Raw genomic sequence first — 16,254 nt, 5'->3', positions numbered from 1 at the left:
GTAGGGTCTCGGGCAGCCCTGGAGCAGCCGCAGCACTCCTGTGGGGTCAGGCTGTGGCCTCCGTGCCACCCCTGCGGGGCTGCCCTCGGATGTTCCAGGGTCCCAAGTGAGACCAGGCAGCAGTTTTTTTGGGGGGGAAGTGATGCCATCTCTCATTATCATTCCCTTGTGCTCCCCTCCCTCCTCATCGCCCCCCCCTCCATCTTTCCAGCCTGAGAACTAAGCTTCAAATGAAGGCAAATGTAATAAAGAAGGACTTTGACTTGGTGGTTGTAGCCAGAAGAGGAGGCAAACAGGCGCATCATGCAAATGGCAGTATTGTCGGGTCCCGGGTCGCCCGTCACATGTACTTGCAGGGAAAAGTCAGGCCCACGCTGCCTGTGCTGAGATGTCAATAGTAGCAGAAAAGCAACCTCCAGTGAATGGCCTTGTGTTCTTCCACTCTCCTGTGGCTTGGCTGTATTCTGTCTTGCCTACATTTAGTCACTGGGGAAAGTTAGGACTCCCCCACTCCTGACATCGAATTCACATAGATTCAGCAGTGGTGGAAAGTCACCCTCAAGGAATCCCTCCAGGGAGTTTCTCTCCTGCTCATTGTAGGCACAGCAGGCGGAGCTGGCGTGGGCGGAGCCCGCTGACTGGAGCTCTGGCATTTCTGTGCCCGTGAGTGCCCATGGAAGCCCACACTGAACCCCCAAGTCTCTGCTGTGCACACCATATGTTCCGCTTAAACAAGACACTTTGATTGAAAGACTAATGTTTTGTCTCCTAAAACACCTGACAACTCACCCGGATTTATGGTCGATTTTTTTGTCTTTTGAAAGTATTTGGTAATTGTGTCCCTCTGGTAACAGATGCTGCGCTCATATGTTTCCTTTCTTGACACAAATAGATGACTGCGAAGATAAATAGGATAAAAAGGAAGCTGGTTGCTTCCCCGTGCCGTGTGCAGGGCTTCTGTTAATCCCACACGGTCACTGCTGCCGTGGACCGGCCTGGCAGGGCAGGGTGCTGAGGGGAGCTGCTGCTGAGAGAGAATACATTTGCTGAAATGGAGAGATTCTCTGTCTGTCATAGCTCTCTGGAGTGGAGGATCTTTGTGCCAGCTAAGTACCAGCCCAGAGCTTCAGGAGTGGCAATCTGGTTGGCAGAGGGCCAGGAAAAGAAATAGGGAAATTTGGTTTATATGTTTGGAAACTTTGTATGTTTGTAAAATAAAGTTACTGGGTCACATCAAGGAGTAGAGCTGGTGCAGCTCATGGGAGACTGAGGGCCCCTGGGACCTCCCTAGTCACCACGGGGAGAGGAGGCAGATCCAGGCGCTGCACTGACTGTCCTGGGCAGCATCCCTGGTGACTCTGCTTGGTCAACCCCGGCTAGCCCCTCTCATCAGCTTAGTGAAAGTAGGAAGGCAGGGCTGCAGAAGCTGGGAGTGGGGAGAGGGTGCACTAGCACAAAGAGCCTCTAGGGTTGGATTTAGGAAGTTTTAAAAGTAAACACCTTGTGCATGTAGCTGGCACTCTAGTATCTGCAGTGAGTGTTTCTAAGGGTGTGGGGGGGAACTGGGGGGTTGTTGTTATTGCTGTTGTTGGGGCTAAGGAAATTTTGCGTGAAAGAGAATTTCAATTGATTTTTTCTATCTAGTCCTCAGATTTTCTGATCATTGCACTGTTAACTGAAAAAAAAAAATTCAATGTGTCTTTGAAGATTCTTAATCTTATAGGAGTAATAGATACTTTCTGTGTTTGAATTACCTTGTTTAAAATACATTATTTTAGGGGCCTTCCTGGTGGTGCAGGGGGTTAAGCATAAGCAATCCCCACCCAGGGATCTGACCCACATGCGCAGCAGACCTCTCCTGTCTTGCCTGCTGCTCCCCTCAGCAGTGTGTTTCAGTAGATCTGCCTGTTCTGCTCCCCACTTTGTCTCTGGTGAATCTTCTCAATTCCCCCACACACACCTCTGCCCTATACCCCAGCTCTTGCATGCATAAATAAATCTAAAAATAATAAATAAAATAAAATACATTAATTTAAACATACCTTTATAGAGTTTCAGGCCAGTTGCTGCTGGTGGTTTTGAGTTCGAAATGACAGCTCTGCACAAATGCTTGGGTTGCTTTGATCCTGTACCCCACCTTAAAATTAGCAGGCCCTTGAAATTAGCCCAGGAAAGGTGTGGGGACAGATGCACCTAATGTTTGGAGAGATCAGGAATATTGGAGCTTTGGATTCCATGCCTCCATCTGTGGGCTTGGTACCCTTCCAGGCAGCGTATAGTTTGGAGCCAACTGGTTTGCTAATTGAAAAAGCATAGCTAAAGTGAAGACTGAAAAATTGCTTTTAGATTTGGGGGGTTGTGATTTGGGAGACTTGTTCCTGATAACCAGGAAGTGTGAATATAGCTAGTTAGTGACTTTCAAACCGGAGTGAATTAATTCATCCAGTCATCATTTATTAAGCACCTCTTCTGCACTGGCACTGATTTAGACCCTGGGGATACAGTAGTGATCAATATCAGCCCAAATCCCTGGCCTTGTTTCAAATGGAGAAGAAAGAAAATCATCAAGATAACTATCTTTGATAGAGTGGCCAGGGAAACCCTAATTAGAAGGTGCCTTCTGAGTCAGCCATGAAGGAAGGGAGGGGAGTTGGTCTGTTCATATCTAGGGGAAGTGTGTTGGGAACAGAACTTCTAGTTCAAAGGCTGGTCAGTAGAGGGTGTCCACTATGTCTGTAGGACAGCAGGGAGGCTGTCGGTGGATCCGGAAGGAGGAAGGCAAAGAAGGAACATGTCAGCTTAATAACCAGTGATGGTTACGGCGCCTCTGTAAATAATATGATCCTTTCATTTTCTGCTGTAGAGTAAAATTAATCCTGTTAAAAGTAGAAACCTGAGTTGTAAATACATATTAAAGTGAAGTCAAACATAAGAAGCCTGTTTGGAGGTAAGAATGAAATGAGTTAAATGCAGATTTTTTTAAACAATGATTGTAACGTTGACCTAAGGTGGACATTAAGAATCTGCTCGGGGGTCCTCCCTGGTGGCGCAAGGGGTTAAGATTCAGTACTATGAAGCTATCCTCAGCCACAGCAGCACAAGTTCGAGCTCTGGCCAGGGAGCTACCCACATGGTGCAGCAGACCTCTCCTCTCTCGCCCGCTGCTCCCCTCAGCAGTAGATTTCAATCAGCCTGTTCTGCTCCCCACTTTGTCTCTGTTGAATCCTCTCTCAACCCCCTGCATCTCTGGCCTGCACCCCAGCTCTTGTATGCATAAATAAATAAATCTTAAAAAAAAAAAAAAAAGAATCTGCTCAGGGGATAGCCAACTTGTCCTGCCAAGTAGACAGAAAAGTTGACCACATGCCGTGAATCCCAAACACCACATATTTGGAGTTTTCACATCCATTCACCGAGTGGTTAATGCTTCCAGGTGCACCTGTTATAAGAAAGAACTAGAAAAAAAAGTCTAATCCTAGATAAAACCTTCACCATCTCCTCTGTCAGGTTCTCAAAGGAAATGTGAAGTCCACTGGGGTGATGTGAGAGCTACTTGAACACCTGACTCCTGGGGTGTGGCCCAAAGGCCATGTGGTCCCTGGTGGCCCCTGTGCAGGTTATCTGTCCCCACCCGTAGACAGACAGATCCCTGAACTGGGTTCTGATGAACCTTCTGCTCATTTGAGAAAGTCCCTACTTTAGATTTACTAATTAGAGTGTGATCAGCCCTTTAATTTTTTTTTCGAAGTCTGGCTCTCAGCCGGAACTTCTGGGACTCCTTTGGAACTGATGCCCCTGGGGGCCTATCCCCAAACACAGATACCCAACTCCTTCCTCATGGGGTGAGGGCCTTGCAGGTGGCTCCCCCCACTTCATTGTGAGGTGGCAGCCCCAATGCCTCTGCTTCCCCACCAGAAATCAGAGACACGTCGTGAAAATCACTCCCTTTTGCACTGAGGCAGAAGCAGCTGCTACCGGGGCGTTTGTCCCCCTTAAATCTAATAAATTAGCACGGATTACTGAGAAATTGGCAAGAATTAGTGGCATGAAAAAATAGAAAAATAAACTGTCAGAAGAAAAGGAGATAAATTATAGGATAAAAGAGATTTAAAAAAACAAGCCGAATCTTTAGCTTCACTGCTGAGGATTTGAGAAGATCTTGTGTTGATTAAATAAGGACTGGAAGGTATGTGAAAAGGTCAAGGAGAAGTCGGCCTTTCTGGCTGTTTATGTCTAACTGCCTGATCAGGCAAGGAGCTCTCCGAGGAGGCAGGGCGTGGAGGAAGAGCCGAAAACACAAGACGTGCAGTAGGAGCAGCAAGGGGTAGATCCAGGACACCCAACCTGTGACTCAACTCCCAGAAAGAGAAAGAGAAGTCACCCAGGACAAGTCTCCAGGGCTGAGGAGCCTGTGGCTCCAGAGAGAAGCCCATGTTCATGTCATGAGCTCTTCAGCACACTTGGTTCAGTGCATGTGGAGGTCTGGAAGGCCTAATCCTCGCTCCCTCACTCCTGAGGGCCACAGGTATTCTGGAAGCATCTTTCTGGGATTTTAGGCTCAGTTGCAGTTAAGCAAAGCCTGCAAAGAGCTGCGTGGGACCCAGGAGGCTTGCTGGAGGGCACAGCTCTCCCGTGCAGTGCCAGAGCAGACCGTGCACCAGATGACACCTGTTCTCTGCTGTCTGTGGACCGAGCACCTGCCCAGGAACCTGTGGGCAAGAAGGCAGCTAAGAGAACCCAAAGGCAACTGTGATTTCGACTGAGTGGACCTGAGTCTCAGCATGCCACGTACATGTCTTTGAAGAGACTTGATATCTCTGATTTTCCTGTCTAGTTTTCTAGACAGCACCTGCCTTTCCAGACAGGGGCCTGCACTGAACCTCTAACCGCCCTGCATTTCCTGATGCATCTGGCATCCACCTTGACACTCCTTGAATGAATCAGCAATGTGTTAAAGTCAACTCTTAAAGGAAAAAAAATCAAATATCCCTTCGGAGATAAGCTTTGTTTTAATATTTGATGCAGAAAATGTATTTCTCATTAGAATGAAAACATGCACTCACACACAGAGGGTTTAGTTTTGTCTGCAACCAGCTGGTTAGAAGCATATAAAGCCACGGACCTCACTGCTGGTTGTTGTAGGTGTGTGTGGACCCAGACAGCCTCCTGGAAATGACATCTCCATGAGAGTGAGCAAAGGTAAAGGAAGAATTGGAACCTGGGAAACAGGCTGGCTTTACTCTGACAGTCACAAGTTTGAGTTCAGCTTATGTGCTTTGCTATGTGTAGATAAAGAAAAGGGGCAGTGAGTCTTTGATCATAAAAATGCAGTTGTTCTTGGATCAAGACCATGTGGTCTACAGACACAATGGAATACTACTCAGCAGTCAAAAAATAAACATTTGCAGCAACTTGGATGAAACTAGAAGGGATTATGCTCAGTGAAATGAGTCAGAAGGAGGGCCTTCCTGGTGGTGCAGGGGGTTGAGCGCAGTGCTGTGAAGCTGTCTGCAGCTCTGCAGTGCAGGTTCGATCCCAGCCAACCAGGGAGCTACCCACATGGCGCGGCAGACTTCTCCTGTCTTGCCTGCTGCTCCCCTCAGCAGTGTTTTCGGTCTGTCTGCCTGTTCTGTTCCCTGCTCTGTCTCTGGTGAATCCTCTCACCCTCCTGCACTTCTGGCCTGTACCCTAGTTCTTGTATGAATAAATAAAATCTTAAAAAAAAAAGAAATGAGTCAGAAGGAAAGAGAAAAATAGCAGATGGTTTCACATATAGGAGGAATATAGGGGAGTGAAATAAGGGATCAGGGAAAAAATTAATAACAATAAAAAACAACAAAACAAAACAGAAATTAACAGACAACTATAAATCAGAGCCATTCCCCGGGGGGGTGGGGGGGGAACAAAATGAGGGCGGGAAGAGCACGAGGGACTGTGGTATGCTACACGGGTGGTGGAAATTCTATGGGGACTATACCTGAGAAAAGGAAGCAAACACTGCAAAGAAATGAACAATGATTGAAATATTTTTAAAAACTGCAGTCATTCTTGCTGGGGCCTCAGGCTTCCATCTGCCGGTTTAGCTCTTGCAGTTTCCTGCGTTATGTTGACCTAAAGAGACGTCACTAGTGCCTGTGCACAGGAGGGCGATGCTGGGTGTCATTGCATCCCTGACGTCTAAGGATACCCCCAGGAGGCACAAAGGCTGGATGTCCAGCATCAGAATCTTCTTCAGCGGCTCCTTGGGGTCACACATGAGGCTGTGAGGCAGGATTACCGCAGACAGCAGACCCCGACGTGGCCTCCCTACAGAGCAGGATGGACCTGGAACTTCAGCCTGTGCAGAAGTGTTACACCAGAAAAGTCAACACCAGTGGATTCCTGGGCTAGGAAAGCATCAGCTCCTCTGCTGTACCAGACCAGTCAGAGCTTCAGTAGGATCTTCCCTGGGTAAAGACAGCAGGAAAAAATGGGGTGGGAGGATTATAACTATACATAGTTCCAGTCAGCGTTAGGGATTAGTGTTTTAATAAACGTAACTCATATTCAAATTGCTGTTCATATATAATTCAGTTACTAACTGGATTCACACACACACACACACACACACACACAACACACACACACAAGCTTTTAACCAGAAAAGAGTCATGGGAATATTTTAAGCCTTTGCCATGAACCGTCTGTAATACAACATAATTGGTCTCTTTCAAACATTTTTTATATGCCAAATATTACACTGAGTAAAATAATAAAAAAATAGAATTCAGTGGTGATATAACAACTTTGTAAAATGTAAATATAGAGAGGGAATAATCTTTGAGACACATGATTTGCCATTTTTCCCCTTCCAAATATGTCGAGAGTTGATGTCTTTTTGTTCTGGAATTATCATTCAGGGCACTGTTTGACTGTTAGTGAAACATACAAACCAGCGGGAAAATGATGCAGGGAGAATCCCTTTTAAGGTTTCATTTTAGAAGCTGAATATCTGATTTTTTAGCAGAAATTTGTGCAGCCTGTCTCTAATAGGGACTGAGTAAAAGGCCTGTGTTTAACATGCAAAAAACATCTCACATATTTTTATAAAATTTGAACCACTTTATGACTAAAGCTGCATGCTAAGCCTGTTACTTTTCCTGATAAACCCTTCTCCTGTCCTTACACTGAGACTCTCATCAGGGCAAATCCGCCTCCTCCGAAACAAAAGCTTAACCTCCAGCTCCCAGGGCTGTCAGCACTTTGGAAAGTGGCAGAGAGACCTGCGGTCCCTTGGAGCTGAAAAGCCTGTCTGTCTGTCCGTCCATCCTGCATCTCAAAATGACAAAAAAGATGGGTCCGGAGCACCTTGTTCTGGATTCTTTCCATGGACATGTCCACGATCATCCATAGTCATAGGTCTGGAAGCCAGAGTCCACCTACACTGTCAGCGACAGATGAAATGACGCGCTGCGCTTCGCCGCCTTGCTGGTGAACAAGAGCAGCTGCGGGTCTGAGGCCGCCCGCCCGAGCCTGGGAAGGGCCGAGTCACAAAGTGCTCTGCACCAGGCTGCCTGTGCTAGCACAATCGGAAGGGAGCCGGAGCGAAGCTGCTGCGTCCGCCCAGGGGAAGCTGCTCCCAGGGAGGCCTGGGTGGGGTTTAAACAGGGAGCCCCTCCCAAGGGACATCAACACTCACAGGGTTGGCTTCCAGGGTCAGGGACAGAAGACTTCAAGTACAAGCCTGCAGTCGGGCCAGATGATGTTGGCCTTCTCCACAAAGTTAGTGCAGTTCATCCCACATTCACTCCCCCTAGTTTCTTATTCTGCTGGTCTCCGTTGAGGATTTGTGGTGCCTGCGAGAGTCTTTTGGGGTCTTTTCCCCAACCTCATCGGCCTGCCTCATGGTGTGGCAGTGATTGCACAGAAGAGATTCTGAGAAAGACTTGGAAGAGCTCACGGGACACGGGACATCACGAGGCAACCCCTCCCTCGCCCCTACGGCACATGGGGACCCCAAGCCTGAGGACTGGGCTTTACCACGCCCATCTGAGAACTCACACTTGGTCTGGCCCAGAGGCATTTTCTAGAAGCCCACAGAGGTAAGGGCCACAGGGGACAGGGAACGCCCACAAGCTTTGCAAGGAAACTTAATTGCAACCTCACACAGAGCTTGCCGAGGCCCAGGCCCGGCCCAGTGTGCCTGGAGACCTTACATCAGCCCCAAGTCCGCCAGACCTGACCATCCAAAACTCACCATCGAGAACTAAGCTTGGACGCCTGGGGGCTTTGAGTCTTCAATCCCCCGGCTCCCTCCTCTGAGAGCCCCCGTCTGTCTGGAGTGAGCCCCAGGACTGTTCCAGGGGTCTCCCAGGCTCATATGCGTGTTCATGGGAAGCACGGAGTGGAAACCTTACACGTGTGCTGTGCAAGGCGGGGAACCCGCAACATACCTGCTTCTCCAGAGGCAGCCAAGAAGCGCTGTGAAGATGGCCCAGCTCTAGAAGTTGTGAAATAGATGAAAACAGGAGCACATTTTCTGCTTTCCAAAACAAGAGTTATCATAGAATCTTACATCATCAGATGACGTGTGGCATTGCAATTATTGGGCTTTAGTGGCAATTCTGTCTTTGAATATATATGAAATAATAATCCTGCTTCCAAAAACAGCCTGAAAAATATCCTTAGTCTGTGCAGAAAAGGTGTCCATAAATCTTAGCATTGATAACAGCATGAAATCAGCTGTCAAACTCATTCGGAGAATTAGTGCTCATTTGCAGTGAGATTTGACTCATGGAGCCAGTTCAGGACATATAGGAAACGTCTGGGTGTCCTTTAAATACTAACATTAATTTGTGTGTAGGATAGGAATAGGACTAGCTTTTGGAAGTTTGATTTGAGTCAAAAGCAGAATTCAGTGTAGAAAATTCAGAATGTCATCGGCCCAAGTCCTCCTCCACATTCCTCCCCAAATGGCAGTGTGAGCACAGCTGTCGAAATAGGCTTCCCTTTTCTCATGTCGAGGGGCTCCTTGGCTCTAGGAGGGGATATTTGCAGCAGTGGTACTTAGCACCCATTTATTTATGAGACAATAATGTTAAACCAGATTCTGTTAGACTTTGTATTTCTTTTTTTATTATTTTTTAAAATTTATTTATTTATGCACACAAGAACTGGGGTACAGGCCAGAGGTGCAGGGGGTGAGAGGATTCACCAGAGACAGAGTAGGGAGCAGAACAGGCAGACTGACTGAAACACACTGCTGAGGGGAGCAGCGGGGAGACAGGAGAGGTCTGCTGTGCCATGTGGGTTGTTCCCTGGCTGGGGATTGAACTCATGCTGCAGAGATTGTGGATAGCTTCACAGTGCTGTGCTCAACCCTTTGTGCCACCAGTGATGTCCTAGTCTTTGTATTTCTAAGAGTGGTCATTTCTGGTTTCATTTCCCCCACCCCCCTCAAATTTTATAACAGATTATCAATCCAGATTTTTAAAGTCCACACGCAACTTTCACAGCCATGTTGGAGGAGGTCAGGTACCTGCACTGGCTGACTGCATCCCTTGGGGATACCAACATGTCTGCAGGTAACATACCCCTGGCCAGCAGTGGACGCTGGGGAGGGAAAATTCCTCTCGTCTGGGGTCCACCTTCCGTAAAAAGAAAGTTCTATTTCATCCTTCAAAGATGTAACTTCACTAATAAATACCAATGCATGAACAGATTGCCCAATTTTTTAAAAACCTAATTTTTTAGATTTTACTTAGACATTCCTAGCACAGGAAGTTTATAGCTCTTCTTCAGAAGACCACTCATTGCAGAAATGAAAGTGCTTATTCCAGCCACCTGCTCACAGGCCCCGCATGCGCCGTCTCTGCCTGAGACCTGTGTTGTCTCTGCCTTTCTTTCTCACCTTCCGTTTCGTTGTAAATGAGCATTTGAAACTGTCGGCCAAATCTGCAGAGAAAACATCAGTGGCATTGTTCTTAAGAACTGAGTGTTGATATTCCAAAATGAAAATGATGCAGAGATCTATTATTTTTTGCAAAAGCAAATGAGTTTGTACTAGGAGTCACGGGTTATTTGGTATGGGAAAAATGATAGGAATAGATCCCAGTGAGGACCAGAATGGGTCTGTTTCTTTCTACTCGGTGAAGTGATTGGATAATGTGGCAGTGACTGATACTGTCTGAATAAGCAAGAAATGATCAGTTGAGGTTTGTAAGCTGTTAGGTACATAATTCTCTCTTTTGATGCTTAATCTTTAGATGCTTAATTCTTCTGTCTGCCCTCCTTTACCTGGGGCAGGGTGAACTCTGCAGTGGCGGCCGAAGGCGTGGGTGCCCATTGAATGCACAGTGCTTCTAGGACCAAGTCCAGATTTGAGGGGAGGGGGGTGTTCTGGACCTAGCATTACAACAGACCACGCCCTGTGATTCCCTGGGGATAAACACAGATTTGAGAATTAATCGTAGTCTAAGGAGTGAACATTCAAATGCGAACCAAATAGCTGAGCTGCAGCGCAGTGAGTCCCACTATTCTCAGGAGTTTGTGGTGCGCATTCTCCCGTTGACTGTTTCTCATCCTTTTGATAAAATTGTGGCTCAGGTGATGGGAAATTTTGAGCTAAAAGAAGATCTGTTCAGTTCTTGTAATGAATCGTAGCCTGCACTCATAGATTATATGCTAATTGGCATTTCTTTTACAAGACAACACAGATTAAATAGACACTAATGAAGTTGCAAGTGTGAGCTTTGTAACCGGGACCCCTGCAGGCTCTCACTGTGGGGTCTCTGTCTGAGAAAGGCAGCGTAGCTTATTCTCTGGCCTCACATCTGAAGTTCTCTGCTGAAATGTCAAATGCTAGAAAAGAACTTGCTTAAACAAAACAAAGGAACAGACAAAACTAAACCAAAACAAACCCCAGAAATCTCACTGTAGAATTTAGCCTACCAGAAGCGGGGGGTGTGGGGGGTATGGTAGGAAGACAATGGGGTGGGGACTCAGTGGATTAGGGTGGGGTATGACGGGGCCTTTACTGGGGGGCCAGGTGTGGAAACCTCTGAAGAGATGTGACTCTATACACCTTAATCTGCACAGGGTTCTGAACTACGTTGCCTCAATAAAAACAATTCAAGAGAAACTTTCTTGCCCACCTGTCAGAACAGCCTACCTCCTAAGCTGCTCTTCCCGCATCCTACTTTATTTGTCCACGGTATCTGCCTGTATATGATGACTTACTTGTTTTTAAGACCAGGGACCTAGTCCTGAGCACGGTGGTATCTCCACTCCTCGAAGGTGTCCAGGCACTCAGCAGATACACGTTGAATGAGGCAGAAACCAGTGTATCGATCAGTATGATCAGTGTGGCTAGGCCGCACCTCTGGAGGATATACACTCATGTGTTGCTTAGCGACTGGGATACCTGCGGAGAAATGCATCCTTGTGGAGATCATTGTTGTATGAAGGTCACGGAGTATCACTGCGTGACGTTACATGTTAAGCCTACTGAACACGCAGGCTGCACACCTAGCCTGTGGGCACAACGCCACGGTGCTGACACGTGACTGTCCAGACACGCCTTGGAGCTGTTGCAGGTTGGCTTCCAGCCTTCTACGATGAAGACACACAGTAAAGAGAGCACAAGGATTTTTTTGGTTTCTGGCGTATCAAACTCGTGTTTACACAAGAGTCTCCTGAGTGTGCAGTAGCGTTATGTCTAAAAAAACAATGTGTGTACCTTCATTACAAAATACTTGATTGCTAAAACAAGTTAGCCATCCTGTGAGCTGTTGGATAAATGCGGCCCATAAGCTTGCTTGTTGAGGGATCTCCCAAACCTTCTGCTCTTAAAAGTGCAACGTCTTAAAGGACAGCAAAACCAAGAACCCTGGGAGGAGGTGTGCCCGTAGGTAAGCGCCAGCAAAAGAAATGTATTTGCATCTCATTCTCGAATGGCAAACCTTCCATTTTTCTGGTCAAGTGAAAACTGAACCTGTGGCTTGTCTGGCCCAGGGGAAATGTGGTGTGAACAGAGACGCGGGCAGGCCAGTGAGTGAGATTTCAGACCTTCCCGCTTCATGGTTTCCCAGCAAGGATGCCCTGCATGTCTCCTGCTGGCTCCCTGCGGGAGTAGCTCATGTTCCTTATCTGCAATTTGCAGGTTTAGTTTCCTGCTGCATCCCCTTGTAAGAAGGAGTCTGCTTTTCTTGGTCATTTTGATGTTTCTTTTCCTTTTGGACTTCATTCCTCTGCACCCTCTACAGGGATCCATTAAGGAACAACACTAATTTTATTAAGGAAAGAAAATAAAGCAGTAAGATGTACATTTTGCAATAGTACTTCACGGTTATCCCAAATGGTGCCATTTATATTTTAAAATTACTTCTCTGAATTGTTTGTGCTATTTTGATAGTTTGTGTTAAGAGGTACTTGGTTTTTCAAATCAGAGGACATGTTCTGCTGAGGTGACATAATTTCTTGGTTCTCAGTTGAAGGGCATGAGCATGCCTGTGTCACGAGGTTTCCGTTGCTTCACAGAGGCTGGGCACTTTCCCCCAAGCACGCACATCCGATGCCCTACATCCCTTGCCCTGCAAATGTCAGCATTACTAGCTGTGTTTTTACACTTGAGCAAAATGGGGCCCAGAGAGGTTGGCTGACCTACCTGGATTCGCCCAGCTGGTTAGACCCAGGTCTGGGGCACAAGGTGGTTTGGGAAGATTGACAAAATGAACAGCAGGAGAATTATTGGTTAGATGCTTTGTGTATCTGCTGCCTTTCCTGTGCATAAGATGATAGTGAACCTTGAGTTCAAGCTTCTGCATAGTAGTTGCTCATGTAAATGATGGTGCTGGAGTGAATGCGCCTACCCAGATGCAGGGGGGGGTCTGAATGTACCGCACTCCAGTATACCCACTCTGAGCCCCTGTAGCGCCTACCTGCTCAGCCACAGGATTGAACCAGCCCTTCCCTCTCTCCACACCTTCACCGTAGCTCAGTAGTAGGGGACTTTGGGTTTTGCACCATCTGAATGGCCATTCAAGTCCACCTAGCTGCAGGTAGCCGTGACCAATGTCCTGTGACAGGTGGTAGCTTGCACACGGTGCCTGCAGTGTCTCCCCCGCTGTCTACAGCCTACACAGTGTGTGGACTGTTGGAACACATTTCACTCCCCTGCCTTGCACCCTCCCATAGCTCGAGCCAGGCATTCATGTTGCAGACAGGAGTCTTCAAGACCAGTTTCAGAAACACATTTTATGTGGCAATTGCCAGTCCTGAGCTCTCTAGACCCAGGCTTTGTCTGGTGAAGAGCAGAAGGGAGAAGAGTGAACCCCTAGGATGGTGTTGAGAGGTTGTGAGCATCGTGGCAGAAATTGATCAGGAAGTGCCTTATAGAAGCAGGGACGATACTAGATGGCCCGTGTCTGCAGCGGCGGGGACACCCTGGCTGCAGGGGGTCTGGTCTGTGGGGTCTGCTTTCTTTTGTGCACTGGCCATTGGCCTTTGTCAGGCTGCAGTTCTTTTTCACCCCTCAGCTTGGTCAAAGTGAAGCTTCCAGAATTGTTCTCCACCATCATAATTGTTTTTGATATGTGGTATATTTTGGACAAATTCAATAGCTCTTGGCTTCTTGTTATGTTCATATGGTACCAGTTCCAAGCAAAGCTATAAATGCTTCCTAATATTTGGAGTTCACTGTAAATGCAGCGCTCACTGTCAAATGGGTTAGAATGGAGAAAGAAATAACAGAAGAAAGGTGCATTCTCATGGAGTCAGCAAATATATTCACTGGCTTATAACATTTTGGAATATATTCCCAGAAGAGGTGGTATGAGAAATCTTTTCTCAAAATCCCCACAATAAGGTACACCTTGTTAGTGTGAATCTGATACGATGAGCACTGGACAAGGAGTGAAAGCCTTGAAGGTGCTGTGCCTAATGCTGATTTAAAGAAGGTCGCAGGGGCCTCCCCAGTGGCGCAGCGGTTGAGCGCTGGGTTGCGAAGCTGCCCGCGGCCTCTGCGGTGCCAGTTCGATCCCCAGCTGCTCCCCGGCCACCGGAGGAGGGTCCCACATGGCGCGCAGACCTCTCCTGCCGCCCGCTGCTCCCCTCAGCAGTGTCCTTCGGTCCTTCTGCCTGCTCTGCTCCCCGCTCTGGCTCTGGTGAATTCTCTCACCCTCCCGCGCTTCTGACTGTACCCAGTGCATGTATAAACAAAACAAACAAACAAACAAACAAATAAATAAAAACATGCCTCTATAAAAAAAAATTAAAGAAGGTCGCATACTATTCAAATATTTAATACTTTTACTATTATGCTTTTCTCAGAATCAGCATGTTGAAAGTCTGATAGCCACAGAGGTAGATAGACCATATCTCAAGATTCTTATTCCTGGACCAAGACTCTTGGTCATTAATTCCTGATTCGTGGAACTACCAGAGATTCCTAATGTCCAGTAAGTGCTCGTCATAGGGACACTGTCACACGTGCCCGAAGATGGTGCTACTTTGGGGCATCTCGATTTCCATCATGGGATGTTTTTAGAGGCTTTTTTATAATCAAGGAATGGTGATACAGTCACAAAGCTAAAACTACCAGCGGTGATAACTTTTAGTTTAATTCTGTTGCATTTGGGATATAATGAGGTTCCTTTCTTTAACACTTGTTATGTCCTGGGCAATATTATCAAACCTCCAGGAGTAGGAAGAATTGACAGGAGGAACTCGAGGCATAGCATGCTGAAATATATTCCTGGAAAAGAGGAACATGAGATAATATTCAGTGTGATGTTGGCATTTGATAAATCAGATGCAATGAACCTCATTATGCAAAACAGTTATTTTGAATCTATCATTCATCTGAACACGATCTACATCAGATTTTATTTAATTACTTGCGAAGAGAAAGGTAAGGAGCTAGTCTGCTTCGTTGCTTCCCTCTATCCCAGCTCTCAGTAATTTCTATAAACACTGAATTCATTGACTTCTCAGCACTGACCCGCCACTCAGAAGTGCTGTTTTCTGTTTATTTAAATTTAAAGCTGCCTGTGTACAGTGTACCAGCCAGACCTCTATCTATCCGCAATCTCAAAACTTTTGAATAGCTTTTTCCTGTACCATACTAGATTCAAATCCTTGGCGTCAGATGCCAGCATTAGTAGATGCTCAAGATTTTAAGCTTTGGGCCTTGGTTTGGTCACAGGTGTTGGTGGTCAGGGGCCGGCGCTGTGGTCAGAGGCAGAGCTGTCGCAGACACTGCCGGCATCAAGAGATTCCTGTCGCCTTAGGTGGGAAGAGCTGTCTCCCTGCTGGGGCTGATCAACAGCCCTGACGATTGAATTCCAACATGCCACGGGCATTAATAGCTTTGGAGACTTGCTGAAGCAAGTCTTTCCTAAAATCTGGGATTCCCTAAAATCTGGGATAGAATAAAATCTTGTGCTGTGTCTTGTCCACTCGCCACTGTTAGAAGAGCATTTCTCCTTGATGTCCCGGGGTGCCCTCCGCCCGCCTCTCCCCCTGGAGAAGAGCCTCCTGCCGTTGCCCTCTGCCTCGACCACAGATAAGAGGTCGACTCTCTATCGATGGCTTCTTCCCCGGGTGTCAGCTCCAGCTCCTAGCCCTGGGGGGCCCGGTGTCCTGGTGTACAGGGGTCCTCTGGGCCGTAGCATGTCTCCCCAAGGTGCAAGCCAGTGACGCCGTGAGGATTTGCCCCTGTTACCAGGCAGCGACCTGTTGCCTCTTCCTGTCAATTAAGCTAGTTCCTGACCAGCGTTTGGGCCTACTCAGGGGAAGGTGACTAAATGCAGAGGCTCCAGCTTGGAGGGTTCAGCGTGAGGGAAACTAACTTGAAAACCCTTTTCTTTCAAGTCTGCACCTCTCCGAGATCGAGGTTGTTGTAAGTTCGAGTGTTTTTGGTCCATTCATTGTCCGCGGAAAAACGCTGATGGGCACAAATTCAGAATCGCTTTTCAGGAACAGCACCCAGGGCTTGGCCACGGCTCATTCACTGGCTCATTCCTTGGCGCGGTAGTTTCTGTTGTGAACTTGCAGGTGGCAGAGGCGACGGGGTGATAAGAGGCTTTTAGGTTGGCCAGACTGTGTGGCTCCTTTCGTGGGGAGCCAGCTCCCTTCCCGGGGCGGGGAAAATGACGTTTCGCTGCCCCGTGCAGTGTGGACTTATCTGACTGATGCGCCTCCTTCCTGGGGGGTCAGGTGGGTGCAAGGCAGCTGGGTGACGCCGATAAGCCCATGAGCTCGACATAATGCCGCCAT

General features: G+C 47.4%; 1 protein-coding gene across 2 annotated transcripts in view; it reads left to right on the top strand.

The window, feature by feature from the left end:
• CTNND2 (catenin delta 2) overlaps positions 1 to 16,254 on the top strand; it is a gene marked incomplete at both ends in the record, with an annotated part of 698,753 nt that overhangs the window by 414,624 nt on the left and 267,875 nt on the right. The gene's annotated exons all lie outside the window — the stretch shown is intronic.

This window comes from Talpa europaea (genome assembly GCF_964194135.1).
Source record: "Talpa europaea genome assembly, chromosome: 5".
NCBI classification, from domain to species: domain Eukaryota; kingdom Metazoa; phylum Chordata; class Mammalia; order Eulipotyphla; family Talpidae; genus Talpa; species Talpa europaea.
The sequence above is the reverse complement of the archived record's forward strand: the minus strand, read 5'-3'. Positions and strand labels throughout refer to the sequence as shown.